Consider the following 17,961-nt stretch of genomic DNA (forward strand, 5'->3'; position numbering starts at 1 on the left):
GAAGCTCATTCCATTAGAGGTATGTATTAAATACCATATGTAGGTATATGGTTGGTTTTCTTTTCCTTTTTGCCTTTTTTTTTTTTTCCCAGAAATCATTTAGCTAGTGGCAGTTATCTCTTCTTTCTAGGTTACACTCTCTCATGTCATATTTATTGAAGTGAAAGACATCTGCCTTGAAAATCATAAAGTGGTGGTGTCTTTTTTTTAAAAAAAAAGAAACAGAGATAAGGGGCTAGATTCAGTGCAAGGGTAACCTGAGTGAAGCCAACGCAGTTACACCACCAAATAACTTGCCTCACTATTTTTATTAACACATATGCCTTACATGTATTGTGTTTAGCCATTACTATACCACAAAGGCAAACACATGTGCATTCATAGTGTGCACAGTGGGAGCCCACTAACCCAAACACTTCGGATCGTATCACCATTTGAGTAAGGAAAAATGTTATTACAACATGGCAGTTGTTAATGTGTGTGCAAATTCTTTTGCTTTTTCCATGAAAATAAATATTTGGGGCAGAAGACAGACCACAAAAAACTATATTTTTGATGTTATGGATATTAAATGCAAAAAGTCCTGTGCAGGCAATGATGGAAGCAAGAAGCAGCAGCAGGATTGCATTTAGGTAACCATTGTCAGAGAAACCCATCTCCTAGACTGGGTTTGCACTACTGGATACCACAGACTTACAATCAACACTGAAAACCTGCCCAGGTCTCTCTCAGTCTCTAACTTGCCATTCTGGGCAATCACTGGGACAAAACTAAATGATCCGGCGTGGTATTTCGATTCAGGGAACAACTGTTGCTCTGTGTGATGGACACTGTTTGAGCAGGTACATGGCATATTGAGGTGCACAGGGAAGAGGTGCAGGACAGGTCAGTGGGTGGAGATGCAACCTAAAAGGAGGTGATTAACATCCTGAATGTGTGGAGGAGAAGTCGAACCTTTACAAGAATGAAAAACCTGGAGGGATTTTGTGGTGAGGTGTCTAATCCCTTGCTTCTGCAGGCAGATACCTCATTTGGCCTTTGTAAACTTCATAGGAGAAGAGGGGGATCAAGATCAGGATGCTGAGTAGTGGCATGAATTGGGGTAGTGGCTCAGCCTCAGGTTATGGACTTGGTAAGGAGAATGGGAGCGAAAGATGGAAGGTGCTTAAATATAATGAAAACACTGGGAAATTGGAATAATCTTGCCTTTTTGCATAAAACCTGTCACCTCTCAATATCAAGGGCCAATTGTAATGTAAAGGACAAATAAATGGGGCATGTGCTACTGAAGCTGACCAATGTGCCAGCTGTTTCTTCCACAGCTCTTCCACACTTCTTGACAATCATACGCAAATGTCAGAAGGGCCTTGGGAGTGAAGCAATGTCTAGGCTCTGTAGTGTTTAGCCTTATGTTTTCTCATGGCAACCCTTCTGCTGTGGGTCCACGCCGGGTCCTCCCTATGGACTGCTACCTTAGGCACATCCTTCCAAAGGCAAAAAGAGCAGCAAATAGCAAAGCCCAGGAGAGAGGCATCGTTGACGACTTCACCCAGTTGCAGGCATATTTTATATCTGCCAGATTTCCCTGGTGCACTTCTTCTAACCTCTTGCTCTGTGCAATATCAGACAAGTCATGAAAGGTCAGGAAAATGTTCCCAAATCATGTGGAAGCGAGGAATTTAGAGTGAGCCAGATGGAAGAAGAGTTTCTCTGATTTATGAAGGACTGTTGGGCAGATAAGAGTGTGCGAGAGATAAGGTGGGGGAGATCTCTTAACCCCTCATCTGCCTTTTGGCACCGAGCATATTTCAAGGTAGATAGGTGGCCTCTGAAAAGTTAAGTTTTTGTCAACAGCTGTCACATCCTACACAATCTTTCCACATGCCTCCGTGCTCTCTTCGTCTGGGAATAGGAAACAACTGTTGCTACGGGGAGGTAAATGGTGGTGTTAATCACTCGGAGATCATTCCATAGAGCAAAGGCATAATATGATTTATTCTCACCAGTCAAGAATTTGCCCCTTGATAATAGCAATTGCAATCCAAATTCCCCGGTAAGCAGGAAAGCTCTCTTGGTGCAGGCAAGTGTGAATATGGACTTTTGTGTGTAAGGATACCTTGCAGCTCTGAGCATTTGGAAAGCATATCTAGTAATTTACTCCATTTTCTGTGTTTATAAACACACATCTGTTATTTGAGTTTCCACTTTTGGGTGAATTTATGGTGATAGCCCATCTGCAGGAGCTCTGGGGCTTTTTTTTTTTTGTGGAGATATTGCCTTTAAGGTTTCAAGAAGTCACTGGTGATTGCAGCATAAATATTAACGAGGTTGAATCTGCCAGAGGCATCACACGGTGTGCAGTGATGTGACTTGCAGAATTTTGCTGTCTGATAAAGCTTATGGAAAATTCCCTCAATAGATTTATTTATGGCAACAGATTAAACCAGACTCCAAGCAGACTGCGCTCTGTAGGTTCAAGAAAGAATTTCTAATTTATTAGAGATTTCTTTGTTTTTCACTATCACGTTTCAGTCACGTTTTTACTCTTGATAAGCAATTGGTTCCTTCCTTGGGGAGCATGGGGAGGTAGTTCCTGCCTTGAAATTCTTGGAAGGACAGATAAATCGCTTGAGTTTAAGCTTTTTAAAGGAGCCTTTCTGTAAATACTTCAGACACAGTGCACACATTTTAAAGTTTTTCCCACTCTGTTCCTTTGCTGTTGGAAATACGGAATCTTTTTTCAGTTTCTTGCAATTTCCTTTTCTCTCATGTTTGTGATGGGTTTAAGAGCTCTCCTGCTTCCCGCTCAGTCGCATCACCGTCAGCACAGAGAAGGGTCCAGGCTTTTGGGGACGCGGCGAGTAGGGGCTCCTGGAGATGTGACGGGGGGAAGACAGCGGCAGACCTCCTTGCAGCAGTGCCTGCTTGCATTCCTGCTGTCGGCCAGAGCAAAATCAGTGCAGTGTTTCGTTGAGACCCAGCTTTGGAGAAAGGCACCAGCAAAGTGTGAAAGATTCACTGCCAACAAGCAAGAAGGTCAACGTTTTTTTTTTCCTTTTTCTTTTCTTTTCTTTTTCCTAATTCATTTTTTAGGAGGAAAATATGACGGTTTAAAGTTTCTTTGCAAAGGCAGAGTGTGCTGAAACACAAGTGCAAGGAACCCCTCTGAGAAGAGATATCGGTCTTATATCGAGCTGCCAGTTGAGATTATCTGGAGTGGATGTCCTGAGAGACCAGCAGGAATTCTTTTCCACCAAAGACTGATGGAGGCTTCCCATTCAAATGTTTTAAAAGCTGTAGAGAATTAAAAATAGAAGCCCCGCTTAAGGGGGAGAGACTCCTTTGGGGGGTACTTTGTTTGCTTTGGTTTATATCTCCCTGGGTTGGAATGCAGTAAAAAACTGAAGAAATTAGAATCTTGCAAAGAAATGTAACCTCATACAAAACTGAAGGGCAAGGAGCTCAGTTTGCGTTCTGGTTTTATAATCAGTTCTGTTTATAGTAGGAAAGAAATATCCCCTTCTTGAATTCAGCGTATGCAGCTTTCCTTAGCTGTTCTCTCTTTAGGTAAACATTAAAGGAAATATGTCTTCAATAATTTATTACCAAGAGAGCAACTAATGGTAAATGCAGGTGTATACCACGGGCATGGTGGTGTTATATACGCCAACATATATAAGAGAGTGGCAGTTTTCTCATGGAGTTTTTTCCTGATAGGATGCATTCAAGCAAGTGAAGCTGCGCAGAAATGGCACTCAGTGAAGGGGAGAAACACAGGGGGTGGTTCAAAACCCTGAGCCGCCTCATTGCATTAGGCCATTTTAACACCCTTCTGTGGCCTCCGGAGATACTGTATATTTCCTTGGAAGGGAGATTACAGGGTAATAGGGCTTTTAATTACATTGGACTGAAATATCTTTCATATTAATTTTCTGCTTATGTTTCCCATAATTCTTCAAGGCCACAGTCCGCAGCTAATGGCCAGTAAGCTAGAAACATCTAAAACACCTACCCTTAGTTCTGGCATATATGCCCCATTTTTAAGACACTATTTCCTATATTTTAAATATAGAAGGAATAGGGATGTGCTTGATCTTTCTTGCCCTTCTAGGCTTAATGGTTTTGTGCCATGAATGTTTTTAGAGGTAGGGTGGGCATTTTCTGTGCATCTGTGGATTGATCTTGTAATCTCTGGGGCAAATTTTGCTACCATGAAGATAAAATTTGTAGCTATACCTCAGAACCCATCTCTTCCATAATGCAACCCAGTGAGCAGAGGTGCAGGCAGGCAGAGGTGAGGCAAAAATTGGATCTGCATTTGAGGCTTGTTTTTCCAAACATCAGCTTCTGCATGAACTTAGTGTCATATAAAAAACATCTAATATCACCCCTTTGAGATTCTTTTCAGCTGTGGGTTGATGCTCCCAGAAGTGCTCTCCTTTGTCAAGGCTGTGGCAAAAGGGTGTTGGTGTGCTCCTTCCGCAGTTTTTGTGGGTTGTTCTGCCTGAGGCCCCCAGCAGGGACCGCCCTGCTCCATCACCTCGATGCCCTGGGCACAAGGTGCTTTGCAAGAAGAGGTGTTCCCTTACAGGGGCACACAGACATCTGGGAGGGAGGAAGAGGGGGCAGAGGAAAAGCTGAGACTGTGGTGCCCACTGTTTAAGTTGGGATGGGTTCTGCTCTCCTTGGCTTCTCCAAACAGGAGGTCCAAGCAGCCTGGCATGTACACTGTGGGGCTTTCCAGGGATGCTTTGGGTAGAGGCAGAGCCCAAGGGTACAAGATGCAGAGCAGTGATGCTGGCATTGACAGAGCAGCCATGGGGACCCCCTTGGCTACACAAAATATCGGGCGCATCCGAGGCCACTAACCCGTCATCCACGATCCCTGGCTTTCACACTCTGAATCTCAAATGTACAGATGGTTCTTAACGGGTCATCAACCAAACCTGAGTTAAAAAGGGAGATGTGATTAGTACTGAACTGTTTAATGTATGCAGGCAACCCATTTCAGCTCTAACAGTAAAGAAGAATGGCTCTAGCTACAGACACCCACTACAATGGCAAATTGCTCACACCTGCTTATCGGATGTGAAAGGCTCTGAAGAGGCAACATGCTATATAATTGCTAGGCATCATCACAATTAATCATTTCCTGCGTGGAAACTGAAATATGGTAAATATATTGGTTGCAACTGAATATTATCACCTGATGCAGACACGGCTCACCTCTCTTTGCTTGTTATGCCAACAAAGAAATGTGCATGATTCCGCCACCTCCTTTTCCTCAGCGGTATATGGGGAGTCTGCATCTTTGTTTCTGTTCTCTCATGATGTTCTCCTCTTCCTTGGTGTCACTCTGGGCTGGATTCTGTCCTGGTTTAACTCACCTGTCCAACTTAGCCAAGTTCAGTGGGAGTGGGAATGCTCTCTAATTTGTTTCTTTTTTTTTGAATGTTCAAGAGAAAGTACTTGTCTTAGCTTCAGCTCCCCAGAAGGAGGCAGGCTGCTAAATACTTGTTCATGTGCATTGCCATTTGGTGATCCTCTGGTAAGCAGAATCTGCTGTCGTGACTCCTGTTCAGTCCAGGGCTGGAAGAACCATCTCTTCAAATATTAAGTTATCTAGACTCTGTTAAAGCCACAACTTTGATAACATCTTGTAATGACATCATGTGAAATCACTGGTATATTTTGGTCTAGACCTGGGCTCAAATCTGCACTTTGTCTTTCTTACATTCAGCTGGCTCTTTTTGCACAGTCTCAGCAAGATTCTCCCCAAAAGTTAGAGGATCAGGGCTATAGGACAGGTCCCATCACATGCAGGGAAAATAGGGAAGCTTTCTCAAAAGAGCAGTATATTTATATCCTTCTTAAGCTATTTAAGGTAGCCTAGGTTATGCAGAGATATAAGGATTCTGCTTTACAAAATCAGACCTGGCTTTTACTGTTTTAGATGTATGCGGTCATCTCTGCAGGCAAGTTGTGCTGGAACAAGAACAGCCTGTGTCATTGCTAAGTGCATGGCTACACAAGGGAAAAGCAACAGAGGATTAGACTTCCCAACGCAGTAGCTTGGTAAAGGGAATGTAACAGCTTTATGGTTGATCAAACAGAGTTCTTACAGCAATTTATCCAGCTCAGTCAAAGAAATTTTGCTCCTCAGATGACAACATTTGCGGGGTTTTCAGGAAGGAGTAACCATATTACCCGTGGAACAGCATTGCTTTAGCTACATTTACAGCAGCAATATTTTTATGAATGAGCTTAACTACACAAATCCTGTTAAACAACACCTGGCTGACTGGTTAGTGTGACCACTGGTTTATCGTTCTGTTCTCAGTTTGGGATTTTCCTGCTCTTTTAGCATGCTCTCCCTGGCCATCGCACCTCGTTGCGATCCAAGCCTGACCCGTGTGTATGCAGATCGCCAGTGTCCAGCTGAGGGGTGGAAATGACCACAGCAGACAGACGAAAGGAATCATAATTGTATGTTATTTTTTATCAGTTGTGCTTAGAAGGCAGTATCAGCAACGCTGGTTCACACTGTAAAAGCTCTGCCAGCAAAAGCAGCAAAGCCCCCTGTGGAGATACAGCTTATACTGGCAAAAGGAGTTCTTCTGCTTGCATATTTAGACCACCTCTTGGGATGACTTAATTTACACTGGCAAAAGGCAGTCATTTGCTGGTTTCATTGTTTACCTCATATTTGTTTGGTGGGGTTTTTTTTCCCCTCTTTTTTGCCAGCAAAGCTAAATCAGCTAGGAGTAAAGAGTTTTCCTCTTGCATCCGTGCAGTCAAAGTGTTTCTTTATAGGCCTAACTTACTAATTAGGATTTGTGTTTCTGCGATATGAGGGAAGATGGACAATATATTCTCACATTTCCTACAGGGTCTTCAGCATGCATACAGCCAGATCCTGCCTGGACTACTGCAGGATTCCCCAGTGCTAATTGAATTATTTTAGTCTTCAGATAAAACACACATGTTCATTCTCCAGAGCTAGTTCTTATTGCTAGCAGCCTATGGAGTTCCCAAAGCGTAGGACTAGAAGTGTTTCCTTTACTTAAGGCAGGAGACCCACAGGCAGATGTGCTACCTGCAGTCATCTGCAGGAGCATGAGGAGGTGACTGCAATCGGATTCAAACCCCACTGAACCAAAAGCCATTTGACTTCAACGCATTTCAGCTAAGAGCTTTGCTGCTCAAAAGAGGAAAGCTCCAGACCACTTCTGCACTGTCCTGCTGTACTAATTCTCCAGGGGCTTCACAGGGCAAGAGCTGCTGAACGGCTCTGCTACATTTTATTCTCGCTGCCCTTATTCTGTAGAGCTCAGTGAAACACAGCCTGATGATGAGAAGGATTTCTGCTACACAGAATAACCTTGGGATGTGACTTTCCACACTGCTCTGCGACCTGATGTGTAAAAGTCTCTTACAGAGATGGTGATGAGCTGCTGGTAGACATGAACCTTTTTAACCCAAGAAGCCTGTGACATAGCTGATGGATAAAAATGGGCCAATGTAGGAATTTTTAAAACTTTCTGCACTACCATATATCTTGTTTTGCTTACTGAATTCCTCTGTAATTCCTCTCCTTGTGCTTCCTGTCATTCTGCCTGACCTGTCATTCTACCTGCCCTTGTTTCCAACCAAAAGAGCAGCGACAGCAAAGAATAGGAACAGGTACAGGCTAGTCTATAAAACAAGAGAACACCTCCACAAATGACAATGTTTCAGAAGCTCAGTGTGTTATTGAGATAATTAGCAGCTTTATTGTCTTCCTGAACAGCACAAAAATAAAATAAATATATATATATATAAAGGAATCCTAGAAATCATTTTTTTTCTGTAAACAGTTCTTATTCCTATTTTCCACACAGATACGTGTGTTACCACCTATGCTGTGTGTTATCACAGCAAGCTGATATCTAAGGCACAGCTGTACATTTTCAACTCAAGCCATACAGGGCTATGTAAAATGTCCCAAACCCAACCAGTACTGCACTTACTAAGGCTATCACTAAGTTGATGATGTCTCTTGAAACTGTTTTTCCACATTTTCTGGCTGTTGGTAAGGAGACACGTTAAGGCCCAGAGGAAATGAAGACCAACACACTGCAGAGCTTAGTGCCTCCCAGCAGACTCGATGTGTTTAGCGACACTCTCTGACACTGAGAACTGGGATGAAAAGTGGACATCTTTTGCCTTCAGGAAATCGTGACTATATTTAAGCTGCCATTTTGGAATGGTCCCAAACCTGTACCCAGGCATAGTATGTGAAAATGATATTTGGGTGGGGATTGCGCTAGCAATTTAATGATAAGGGTGTTTCATGACCAGCACTGTCAACCAGGCATTGCTTGTAAGTCCTCAGTGGGTTTAGGTGTCCTGAGGGGTGAGAACTATCCCCAACTCTCTGAAAGGCGTATTATAGTGACAACAACAGCCTGTTTGTCCTGAAAAGTCCTCTTCTGCCTGCCTATCTGATGAGCAGCATCAGGGATAGACTGGCTTAATCAGGAATAAGAAACATCACAGATGAATAGGAGTGTGTGTGCACCTGAGTTTGAGCAGGGAGAGGTTTTCTGAAATCCTGCATTTTTTCTGGTGTTCTTTGTGCCCAGGGGATGGTTGGGAAGCCGGAAGTGAGACAGGACAATCCTGACTAAGGAATTTTTCAAGGAAAGAGAAGCACCATAGAGCTACACTGATACAGTCAGCTCCAGCTGCTCAAGTCCAGACATTTTCTGTGGCATCTAAGGTGGGCTCCCTGGCCAGAGATGCCAGACCAAAAAAAAACAACAAAGAGAAGGAGCTACTTCTCAGGCAGCGATTGCAGGCAGTTTGAATACAGCCAGCATCACCCAGCTCCTGCTCCTTTTTTATGAGATTTGGACCTCACTCCCAGCTGAAAAGATATATGTGTTGGTAGTAGCATGAAATGATGCCACTTCGTTAGCAAGGCAGGAGTCAGCCGAGATTAAAACTTGAAAGAGCAAAAAAGAAAACATTCATGGAATATGTATAGGAAGCTTACATACAAGATAGAAAGCATTATGATGGCAAAGGCATGTGCTTGGTGTTGAGTGGATTTTTGACTTTCTTTGCAAGAACAGTGCTAAAAATCAGGCGAATAAACAGTTCCTAACCAATTACTAGGGTTTATGGAGTTTGAGTTTTTTTAATGAAAGAGACATAGTTTCATTCTGCAATGTTGCATGCCATACAGCACAGCAAAGAGAAAATTTTCTTCAAAGAGGCAATATTCAATGTTTTTATGACACAGAATAATATTTCACTCTAAACATGTCAGTGCAGATGGATCTGTGGCGGCAGTTTTCCAAACAAAGCAGCTGCAGAATCGAGCTCAGCTGAATCATATAGTTGTACTGTATATTTTTATATGTGTGTATATACATACACATATGTACATACACACACGCATGCACACACATATTCTTATAAATATATATATAAGAAAATATAAATATATATAATACTCCTTCTCTTGTCCATCCGTATACAAGAAGCACAGGGGGTGAGTTGTGTTTGGGCAGGAAGGGTCACACCCTTGGCTGGACCGTGGAAGTGCCACCATTTGCCCTTCCAATAGCCTCAGCCCATCATGAGACAGATCCCTTTGTTCCAAGCCTACGTGAAGAGACTTTCTGTATGGTCCTGTCAATGAAATCGGGATATGTTTATTCATGTTCCTTTTCACTTGGTTGTCTCATGTTTAAATTTTAGACAGTGAATTTGTCAGTTATGGGCCCCGAAACCATTTTGAGTCAAGCGGTACATTTGGACCCTGTGTAAATACTTGTCTACAACAATTAATATGAAACACTATTAAGGCAGGAACTTAATGTAATAAATTGTAGTTTGCTCCCTTCCTGTTTACTTCTTGGAATAAGCTCTTTCTTGTTTAAGCAATATTTGGTATTGTTTTGAGATAATCGTTTCTTGGTTTGTTTGGCATTTTTTGGTATAGCATGGCTCTGTGACTGCAAAGATTAAGGTTGGTGCAGGATTCAACATGGGTCTTTTGGGAGGTGTCCTGTCAAGAGAGCAGGCAGGCAAGGAGGAGAGCTTAGGGGTCATCTTAGGAATGGGCAAAGCCAGCCTTTGGAGAGCCACAGTAACATGGACAGTCACTGGGGAAGCACAACAGAGGGAATTTATGCATCAAAGTCCTGTGGTACCAAGGTCTGGGGAAAGCTACACACTGCCTCTTTCCCAGGTCTGTTTAAAATCACACCTAATAGCGCTCAGAAGGTGCTCAGCAGTGTGATAAAGTGATACCATGAGGGAAGACAAGAGCCAAAGAGACAGCTGAGCTGTGCAGACTGGGTCATGGCCTGTGAGTCTGCTTTTACCCTTAATTCTGCCTGTCCAAAACACATTACACCTCTGGGCCCCATTCTCCTAACTTGCAGAGATAAGATGATATTTACTTGCTTTTATATCTACACTAGAAAAGCCACCGTTCCTGGATCCTAGTTGTAAGTAGTACGCAACTGATTGCCACACTCTTTCCAGCCCAAGGTCAGCTGCCAGAATGAGCTCCTAGAAAGAAATCTAATTAAAGCTGTCATCTCCAGCCATATTGTAAATTACCCGTTTGTATGTGGCAGAGGGAAGTGCTTTCACAAGTGTCTGCTGTGTGTTTCTTAGTAAGGCATCAACAAAGTCTGGCAACTATCTACGTTAATGTAATTTTAATGTAACTATCTACTGTAATGAAAATCCCTAAAATAATATCATGATAATAGCTGAAAAGAGTTAAACACTATTGTAAGCTGAAGGATTTAGAATCATTACCGCAGTATCATTTTTAAAAGATATTATGTCTCCTCTGTGGGATTTTCAGGTTCATATTAAGCTTATAACACGTATTAGCCATGACTACTTCATTACACCCATTTATCGAATGACCTCAGACACGTCAGCTGCCAGCTCCACCTTTGCTCAGCTCAGAACAATAGGTTGTGTGTTATTTAAGAGAGTGAGAGATTTTTGGAAAATGATGCTGCGCCTCGCAGTAATATTTAAGGCGCATACCTTTGCAGGAGGCATGGATGTGTTTCCCAGCTGTTTTCCTCCTCTCAGAATTCCTCCTGGCTGAGAAAGATTTAAAGCCCAGCAGATTCTCCCTGCCTAAGGAGGGAGGAAAGGAGGGAGGGAGGCGGTGTATGGAGATACCATCACAATGGAATCAGAAAGCCCGTCTGCACAACGAACTCTTTTCTTTCTTGGACTGAAAACCGAAGAACGTATTTTGCGAAGAATATAGGTATTCAGTTTTGTGGCCATTTCACCCTCTGCAGGCTTTTGGGACATCTTTCAGTTTTCATGAAATGTTATATCAGAACCACTGTTGACTCTGTCATCAAGTCTTCCACATACTGACAAAAGTGCTTTCCCTTGTGAAGATGTTGGGTGATGTGATTTTTCAAATAGTTTTGATTACGGGATGGATAAGAATCCCATTACAGTTGCTATGAACATGGGAAAAATGAAATATGTGAATGACAGGGACAGTCTTCTTTCTGACAATTTTGTTTTGATTTAACAGAAAAAAAATAAAAGACAAAAAAAGTGCATCTTTTTAATTAAAAAATTCTGGTGGGAGGAAGACTTTGAGAGCTCTTCCCTGCAGGAGTTCTGTGTAGGGAAGTGCAGTACGGAAAAGTTGTGGGCAGAGCATCTTGCAGTGAGTGATCTGTGGTCCATGGCTGCAAGGGACCAAAAGAGCACCCTGGCCAGTCCTTTAGAAGCTGACAGGGAGGTACTCAAGTGTTTGGGAAGCCAAGAAAGGAAAAATACAACCTCAGAACTTGAATCTTCCAGTATCGCAGGAGGCATCACTGCCTATAGCATGCACTATAAGGACACTTCTTTTCACCTACCATATGGATAGGTGAGCTACTCAGCTTTGGGTTTATGCTGTTTTCCCCATGGAGCTAATGAGACAATACTCTCTCACCACTGGGAATATCCATGAAAGTATGTTTCAATTTATGTAATCGTCCATCTGCCAGTAAAAGAAGCGATATAAAAACACAGAGGTCAGGGGCAGATCTATTATAGAAGGACAGCATATGGCAACGCAACCATTAGATGAGCAACTCATACTCTTGAGAATGCTTTAGGAGTGACAAGGGGTTAAGGCAAATGTTGGTTCATTGCTAAATTCAAGACTCAAAATGAAAGAATGCAAATGCCTTGTACGAGTGTGTTTTAAAATAACACTTTTAAACAGCCGTAGGGACTCTGTGCAAGAGAGACTAAAAAGTTTTGAATAATGCATGCAAGATAATTTCCAAAATCACCCTTTAACTAATACCACATTCTTTTCACTGTCTCCATATTCATGATTCACCGTTTGCTAATCCTGATGCATAAGGAATGAAGATAGCCCCTGTGGATAAGACCTAATGGACACCATCCTGGAATAATATACAGAATTCAACATCCAGACATGTGTCTTCAATTTAAAATAATTCAGCAATCATGTTCAACCAGAACCTGATTACACAAAATGGGACTTTTTAACTCCCAGACTTGGATCAAATTTTAAGGCCAGAAGAAAAAAAAAAGTGCTATGTTTATACATTCCAGATACTGTGGTTGAGTTATCTGCACACAAATTTAACTGTTTCTTTGAGCCTCTTATCAGCTCATCTGCAACTATTTTAAATGCTTTTGCTTTACCTGCCCTTTGTAGTTCCTCAGTGATTTTTCCAGCATTCCAGAATTGTGATGAATGGATTTCCTGGATCTAGAAATTAATTAAAAATGAAGCTGAGTGACCATGCTCCATTACAGTAAATTGTAACTTTTTTTTTTTTCCCAAACAGCAACTGTTACGGTTTTGTTCTTATATTTTTCTTTCCACAAATGCTGAAGAGAAAAAGGACCCTGACTCAAAAATACTAATAGCAAGCCTCAGCAAATTGCCAAATGGTGTCTCCTCTTGCAAAAGCGGTGGCTTCACTTTTTCCTGTGGTTCCGTACTTTCTGTGCCAACTGCCCTCCACCCTAGTACACAGGAGGCTTTTAGCATCGCTTCTCCTGGCCTGTAACAGAAAGGGAAGGAAGATCTGATCCTTTAGACTGCCTGGCCTTGAGATGGCCTTGAGATGGCCTTGAGATTCATAGATTCATAGATTCATAGATTGGTCCAGGCCGGAAGGGACCTCCAAAGGTCATCTAGTCCGACCTCCCCGCAGTCAGCAGGGACACCCCCAACTAGACCAGGTTGCCCAGGGCCTCGTCGAGCTTCACCTTGAATATCTCAAGGGAAGGGGCCTCAACCACCTCCCTGGGCAACCTGTTCCAGTGTTCCACCACCCTCATGGTAAAGAACTTTTTCCTAATATCCAATCTAAATCTCCCCTTCTCCAACTTAAAACCATTGCCCCTCGTCCTGTCACTGCAGGCCTTTGTAAACAGACCCTCCCCAGCCTTCCTGTAGGCCCCCCTCAGGTACTGGAAGGCCGCTATGAGGTCTCCCCGGAGTCTCCTTTTCTCCAAGCTGAACAACCCCAGCTCCCTCAGTCTGTCCTCATAGGAGAGGTGCTCCAGCCCCCTGATCATTTTGGTGGCCCTCCTCTGGACCCGCTCCATCAGGTCCATGTCCTTTCTATATTGAGGGCTCCAGACCTGCACACAGTACTCCAGGTGAGGTCTCACCAGAGCAGAGTAAAGTGGCAGAATCACCTCTCTGGATCTGCTGGCAACACTTCTTTTGATGCAGCCCAGGATGCGATTGGCCTTCTGGGCTGCGAGAGCACATTGCCTGCTCATGTCCAGCTTCTCGTCCATCAGCACCCCCAAGTCCCTTTCCTCAGGGCTGCTTTCTAATACCTCATCCCCCAGTCTGTATTTATACTGAGGATTGTTTCTTCCCAGGTGCAGAATCCCGCACTTGCTTTTGTTGAACCTCATGAGGTTCAACTGGGCCCACCTCTCCAGCCTGTCCAGGTCCCTCTGAATGACATCCCATCCCTCTGGTGTATCGACAACACCACACAGCTTGGTGTCATCTGCAAACTTGCTGATGGTGCTCTCAATCCCTCTGTCTATGTCTTTGATAAAAATGTTAAACAGTACTGGTCCCAGCAAGGACCCTTGAGGGACACCACTTGTCACTGCAAGTGACAAGAGATGGCCTTGAGGAAAGTCACCGGCTGGTAGACTGCTTTGTGAACAGAAATAAGATTTGGGTGCTGGTTAAATACCTGTGGATGTATTTGTTACTGCTATAAGCCAGCTTTATTGCTGGAGAGAATTGCGCTCTGATCTAGTGTTTATACAGGGGAACACCACTGAAATCACCGAGGATCCCTTAAGGGTCCCTGCAGATCTGGTCTCTTATGACTGAAGATAAAACAGCTGAGACAAGACAGAGGTGTAGAGGTCCAAGCCTTTCCTCTTTCCCCCTTTTTTTCTTCACAGTTTGATTTCAGCTGAGTGAATCTTTCTTCCGCTGTCATGATAAAACCCAGAACAACTACCTGGCTTGAGATTCACTGTCGTGACCCATTTTTCACAAACATCAGACCTATTCCAGTCAAAGACTTCTTTGTCATATTTTTTAAAAGTGAGCGAGATGGGATGCAGGGAAGAGCTGGGAACGCTGCGCTGCAAGGGATATCCTCTGCTGTGGGTTTTGGCATTCTTCTGTCTTCAGGTGTGGGTACTTCTGGGAGATACCCTAAGGTACCATCTTTGAGAAGGCTGCCCGTTTATGGCGGCTAGATTTCAGAGAGTTCAGTGCCTAAATGATGGCTACTGCTAAATGTAATGTGTACGGAGTCCCCTCTCCCCTAGCTCCTCCTGCTAGTGTCCCCTCTTTGAGTTCTTCACCCTCTTGAGTTCTTTCACCCTCCATGAGACGCTCAGCTTCCTTGCACAAAGAGCTAAAATTCTGGTGCTGGAGGGCCTACTGAAAAGCTTGAAAATCATCACGTAATTTAGAAAATAAGTAAGAAAGCAAGTTAAATATTTTAATTTCTTTTTTATTCATGCAATTTTAAAGGCAGTTTTGTAATATCTGCAGACATAAGTCACAGAGGTTGAAAGTCAGAGGTTACTAATGCCACTTTTGTTCTTCATTTTGAAGTCTTTCACTTAAGACATTTCTTGGGAATGTACTTGCTCTGTGTGTGGAAAAACATCATTAACAGCATGATGAGAGGTGCCTTTTGCTCTGTCCCCAAGTGCTCTGCAACATGATGATCCCAAGTCAAGGGCAGGAAAGCCTAATCAGTAATTTGTTGGCATCTGAAGGGTTTTATCGTAGAGCTGTGTGGGAAAATGTTCTCCCCAGTCCTTGCAAAAATATTCACAGGGATTTTGACATTTTTCCCTGCCCTTCCTAAATCAGGACTAAAAGTCAAAACCAGAAAAAAAATTCTGCAACACAATTATAGACAGAAAATACACTTCTTTCATTAAGATCGGTAAATAAAACCCATATTTGGTAACTTGCAAATAATTAATTTTAATGTTAATACTTTTTAAGATAAACCTCTTTTCAATACCATACATTTTACAAACACGAAATACTCTTTTGAAACAGAAAATGGATTTATTGTTCAGGAATCACAGGCTTGGGATACTTTGAACATTTCAAAACATTTTCTTTTCCTTCCCCCTTCCTAAAAACTCTTTTCAACTGGGAGACCGATCCAAATGGAAAATTGTTCTGGGTTTAAGAGAGACGTGCTTTTTCCAGATCAACACTTTTATCAAAAAACCCTAGTGGGGATAAAGCCGATGGTGGGAATGGAATGACACAGTCTGTTTTGGTGGGGTTTTGTATGAAACCCTCTCAAAAATGGGTCATGCTTCCAGTCCCATCTTCCCCACTGGCACACACAGCCCTGAAGATGCCACTTGCTTGCCAAAGGCCAGGCACATGGCCCTGTGACAGTGCTGTCCCACATCTCCTCCTCATACTGTAATGTTACCCTGAGAGGCTTTGCTCCCACGGCATGAGCTGCAGCCAGAGAGTATATATTTTAACACAAACATAACAGATTAAGAACTAAGAGATTTCTTACTTTCTTTGTCCTGTCCTTCTCCCAAGAGGAAGATCCTGGCCAGAGTAACCATCTCACTTATTTCATATATGTATGTAAGAGGACAAAAAAACCCGCCCCATGTTCTTTACCCTCCTCTTCATCCCAGCTGCCAAATCCTGACCCAGCCAGCCCCATTTTTGCATTAGTTCACAGAAATAGCTGATATAAACATTTCTGATGCTAACCTCTCCCAGGTCTCCTCCAAGCTGACTGCTTCTCTCTCAAGCCAACTTCAACTTAGCGCTTCATCACGAGAGCACAGGCCAGCACTCAGCAATGAATGTCACCATGGTCTTTCTTGGCTGGACAAGAGCCTAATGGGTACACAGTGGTGAGATCATGAGCTAGGGAGGGGGTTGTTTTGACAGTTGAAAACCTCTGGCAAATACATCCCAACCAGAAAACAAATTACTTGCTTCTAGGAAGATATACACACCGCCGAACCATCTGCAAAGGCACAGGTAGTCATGTTAGTTATTGCCAGGGAACAGGAATTGTGTGTGGTGAGTGTTGCCAGGAAATTAGCACCAGAACAAAGTGTCACAGATGCAATATGTTATTTAGGCAGGAACCATTTCAAATTCCAGCTCTTTTTTTCTTTTTTTTTTTTTCTTTTTTTTTAGGTTGCTTCTTTAGGCCCTAGGTGTTGCTTGCTGCTGTATTCCCTCATGGATGCCATGACTCTGTTGCGCTAGATCACTGAAGTCATTTGTCTCATTTTGACACACCGAAAAAGTGATGGTGGTGATGATGATACTAACCTCTCCTGTAGGGCACATTGCCATTTGCTGAGGGCGAAATTCTGCATCAGCCTGTGAACCAACCTCCAACCTTTGCACTGCTTCTTTTAAAGGCCTTGTACATAGGCAATGGTGATTTAAATTGCTTTGGAATCTGGGACTAAAGACTCTCAGTGCTATTTAAGCACTTTGGTTTGGAGGAGACGTTCATGCCTCAGATGTCCTCAGAATGACCCTTTCTAGGTTTGTCCTGAGATGGGGCATGTTTTTAAAGTCTGAGTTGTGAGCTGCTCTCACTGTGAAGAAGAGGACAATTTTCCCTTGCACTGGCCATGTTTGCTGCGTGTGGCTGTGGCTGTGCCCCTCCATGCAGTCCCACATGGGGACAAGCCACTCGATGAGAAAGCTGGGGCCAGAGCTGCAGCCTGGAAAAGCACTAGGTCACTTAAATAGTGACATCGCTATAGCAGTACAGGAGACTTCTGCAGGCATCAGGCACAGACAGGATAAAGGCCTTCAAAGAGGAATCAAAGTCATCCTCTTTTAAATGAAGTTGCATTTAAGAAGAAAAATTAAATTACTATAAATGGACATTAGTTCATAGCAGCAAGTAGGAACCTCCAGTCCCACTGTCTTGTTTCATCTTGAGTGGGATAGAACTTGTTGCTATTAGTGGTTATTTTTACCTTAATAATAATAACATTCAATAACAATAACCAGTTGTGTAGAAGAAACCCAGTTACTTGCCAGGCCATTGCAGTGATAGGGGCTGTATGAACACCAGACAAAATGATGGTCCCCGCTTACAGAATTGGCACTAACATCTTGTACGGTTGTCTATTTACAGCCTCAGAAAATCAATAGACATGGACTTCCCAGAGTCTATGAAGAAGACCTCAGCATCCCCTCTGCCTCCCTTTCCTCCTGGCACTGCCCTGCTCCCACACCATGTTTTCCCAGAAAGGGATGTGGGGCTGAGAGCCCCCTTCACAGCGCTGGCCTTGCTCCTGTCCTCCAAAACACCACGACAAAGCTTCACTCTCCCTGACCTCTCCCTGCTTCTCCTTTGCCAGCCTGACCAAAACCAGCAGCTCAGCTCTGCCGGCTTGTTGTGCTTCACCAACCTTCCA

Source organism: Numenius arquata, chromosome 7 (genome assembly GCF_964106895.1).
Source record: "Numenius arquata chromosome 7, bNumArq3.hap1.1, whole genome shotgun sequence".
NCBI classification, from domain to species: domain Eukaryota; kingdom Metazoa; phylum Chordata; class Aves; order Charadriiformes; family Scolopacidae; genus Numenius; species Numenius arquata.